Below are 4252 nucleotides of genomic sequence, written 5' to 3' on the forward strand. Positions count from 1 at the left end.
GCCATGTGGTCCTCTCTGTGGACTGGCTGCTCCAATTGGGATCATTGTCCTCAAGGCCTGGTGGGCCAGGATGTGCTCCACTCTCTCCTCCTCCCCCTTCATCTGCTCCCACGTGCTCTGATCAGATATGTCCCTCTCCCGGAGCTGCAGATTCAATGCCCTCGTTTGAAATAAATTCTTCTGAGGGGAGGGGCAAGTGTCCACGTAGTAGTTGGGATTGGGGCCGGCCCTGAACTGAGGATATCTTGATTGAAGAACTGTATCCTGAGTCATTTCTCATTCTGAATTGTAACCTGTTACTTCCTAACAAATTCTTTTATTTTTTTTTAAAATAAATCATTTTATCGGGAGTTCTTACAGCTCTTATAACAATCCATACATCAATTGTATCAAGCACGTATGTTGCCATCATCATATTCAAAATATTTTCTTTCTGTTTGAGCCCTTGGTATCAGCTCCTCTTTTTTCTGCCCCCCCCCCAGCCCTCCCACCTTCAAGGACCCCTGATAAGTTATAAATTTTTTGTATTATTTTCATATCTTATACCACCCTCTGTCTCCCTTTGCCCATGTTACCATTGCTCGTCCTGGATTCCATGTGTCGAGAGCTCTAATCAGTACCAGCGAACATGCTATTATAGAATAAACTCTATAATCATGCATGTTGTCTGTAAGCTCTGTGGGTCATTTCAATGATTTATCAAACCCAACAGAGAAGTGCAATGTAACGAGAGGGCCAGTGGTGTTGGTTGGTAAAAAGATTGGTAAGAGGAGATATATCTACCCTCCAACTCATAGGAATCAACTTTGGCCTATTGATATTCTCCCCCTTGTAAAGTTAGAGGAGGTCAGGCTCTCAGGGGAAAAGGGGGGAGAGGTGATGACAAAAACCTGCATCCAGTAGATTCCTGTTGCTGCAGATTCATGAGATATGCTCAGTCATGTATTAAACCTCTTTGGAAGTCCTGTGAGATGCATGCACACACCCACCTGTGTATGTATACATGTATATGTGTGTATATTTATGTATATGTATGTGTATATATAAACAGGTATTTAGATATACACCTGTTTAGCTTTTCTTTTTTCTCATTGTGATAAAAATGGATGTTGCAAAGCATTTGCCATTTCAACATCTTTGGAACATGAAAAATTCAGTGACATTAATTTTTTGTCATCATCTTGAGCAACTATCACTATTATCCATTTCTAAAATTTCCCACCACCCTTGGTAGAAATATTGTGCTCTTTAAGCAACAGTGCTCCAGTACCTTATCACAATGAGAAAAATGAAAAGCTAAACCCTTTTTTCCCCTAAGAGCCTGATTTCCTGAAACAGAGCTGCTGTAGTGCTGAGATCAAAATGGTCAGATGACCTTGACCTGTATGCAAAGTGTGCTGTTGGCATCCTATCAAAATGGACAATGATGGGAGATGGCATTTAAAGTCGCCATTAGATGAGAGGCCCAGAGGGGACTTTATCTTGGACAGACCTGGCTATCACCAACGGATTTAAGACACACCCTAACGATGATGTCCTTCCTCACATAACAAAGAACAGCCTGCTCCTAGAGGGGGTCACAGGCATAAGTGTGGGGGTTAGGGGTCACAACACATATTTGGGGTGCAGCCATAACTCAGCGCACAGGAGGGCACAGCCATGTGGATGAGACAAGATTAGTCATGGATGGATAGTTACTTGAAGTTGGGTGTTTCAATTCTGTATTAAGTTTGAAAGTGTCCATAAGAAAATACTTTTAAAAATAAATTGCTGATTAGCAGAATGAAAAAAGGGACAAAGAAATATTGTGATTTTGCTACTAGTCTAATATCTCGCAGACAGAATGTTCGAGCTGGACATTGGGATGATAAGACCGCATTCGCAGGGGTGAGGCGGGTATGCTGTGAGTTGGCGACCGCGTGCTTGGGCAGCGCCTTATGCTTGCATGCTGTCGTGTTAAGCTGCTGTGGCCTTGGTTCCAACTCTTGCGGACCCCATGTGTGCAGAGCAGAACCGCTCCATAGGGGTTTCAATGCTGGGACCTCTTGGAAGCAAGTCACCAGGCTTGTCCTCCAAGACACCCCTGATGCTGTTAGTAGGTGCCATCAGTTGGTTCTGACTCTTAGTGACCCTGCACACAGCAGAATGACCCGCCACCCAGTCCTAGGCTGAACATCCATTTGCACCACCCAACAACCTGATGGTCAGTAGTTTGATATTTGCTTTCCAACATTTCTGCCATATTTCAGGAAAGAAATATCATTCTTATAAAACAAAATGGAGATCCCCTTCAGAGTCACGAAAGTGAAAATAAAAGCTAGTGGGGGGGTTTGAGCGCTCACTGTGTGCATTGCTTTACGTCTTTTATATGCATTGACGTCTAAAATTCTCTTGTAGAGTCTCATTCCACACAAAGTAGAAGACAAATTCTTCACCACCGTCTGTGCTGCCCAATGGGTGGCTGAGCACACACGACTGTTACGTTTTGCACAAAGTTGGTCCTCTCCTGCCTCAAGGCCCTTTCCCTTGCTGTGCTTTCTTCCTGAACACCTCTGCCAGCCCTCTGTGTGCCCTTCACCTCCTCCAGGCCAGGTCTCCTCTCTCCACCCCTGTGCTCCAGCGGAACACAGGCGTGTGCAACCCGAGAGCCGCCATCCATTTCTTCTCCATTCCCCCTCTCCGGCTTTCTTTGTCTTTTTTTGTGATTACCACCCCCTAACAAAGCATCTCTTTATTGAGAGTCTGTGTCTCCCAGCTGTATTGCAAACGCAAGGAGAGCTGGGCCTTCGTTTTATTCAGAGAACAATGTTCTCAGCACAATGCCGCACACACAGTAAGTGCTGTGTTAAATATTTACTGATTGGGGGAGTTAACTCAGGAATCCTATAAGCATGCCTCAGTGGGGTCTGGGGTCATGGGCTTCCATAGTAGGGCAGACTCTACTGGATTAGCTGGATCTGGTTAACTGGGGGTATGAAGTCTGCAGAGTAGCCAATGCCTTGTAATAAGAGAAAGTATGCACATCCAAGGCTGTTCCAACCGAACAGGCACAGTTGGGTGAGCTGGGACAGTCCCCTATTGAGACTGGGGTCACTGTCCTCCTCCAGGGCAGAGGCAGATGAGATGGAGCTGAGTGAAGGTAGTATCTGCTGCAGGGGTTCTCAACCTTCCAAATGCCAAGGCCCTTTCATACAGGGCCTCAGGCGGTGGTGACCCGCAGCCATGAAATTATTTTCGTTGCTACTTCATCACTGTAATTTTGCGACAGTTTGTTAGGAATTGGGCGACCCCTGTGAAAGGGTCATTCAACTTCCAAAGGGGTCACGACCCACGGGTTGAGAAGCGCTGATCTACTGGAAATAAACTTGGAAGAATGACATTGCTGAATGGAACAACTGATGTTTTGGGGTCACACGAATGTTACGGAGTCTGTGGTAGTTGGACGATCTTATGTCAACTAGACACTCCTTGCTAGAGGTGGCATCAAACCCATCGCTTAAGTGGTAGCTCTATGGCACTTCCTTACAGGTGTGGCCTTTGGTTTGAGAGTGAGGGACTCTGGGAATGGCCTCTCTCTGCCACTTCACTTTTCTCCCGGCCTGGACTTCACTGGGTTACTGTGCCTGCCTCCGGAGGTGGCCCCCTGGGCACTCCCGTGCCCTGCCTTGTTTTCCCCAACCTTGGATCCCAGAGAGTCAGCACCCACTGTCCTGTGACCTTCCTGCTTCCTGCTTCCCTTTCCTGCGCCACAGACATGCAGCAACATGACAGTAGAGAGACTGATGGACTAGAGTTGGACTGGGCTGGGATGCCTTCTTGAGATAGAATTACTTCTTGATACAAAGCCCTTTCTTATACATATATGAAGTGTCACTGGATTTGTTGCTCCGACACCTCAGCTTAACCCTGAGTCAAACTCCATACTCAAAGCTCCATACCAAACTCCATAGCTCAGAGTTCTCAAATGTGTGTGTTTTCAGGGAAGAGTTGTACCTAACACAGATGGTCTAGAAAGTCTGCATGGCAAACATTCCGCTGAGCAACATCCTACAGAAAGAGAATTGGCCCTGAAAGTTGTCAGATTTATTTGGAAGAATCCTCTCTGACCAATAACTAACTGCAAGATAACTTGTGGTCCATGAGGCGAATATGTAAACTAATTAGCTGCTTGAGAATTCTATGGGAAATGCTGCTTTGTTAAACAATCTTGGGTTTACAGTTTTACAAAGAACAGCATATTTCTTTTTCTTTT

This window comes from Echinops telfairi, unplaced genomic scaffold, assembly GCF_000313985.2.
Source record: "Echinops telfairi isolate 266 unplaced genomic scaffold, ASM31398v2 ScPeMD7_23;HRSCAF=83, whole genome shotgun sequence".
NCBI classification, from domain to species: Eukaryota; Metazoa; Chordata; class Mammalia; order Afrosoricida; family Tenrecidae; genus Echinops; species Echinops telfairi.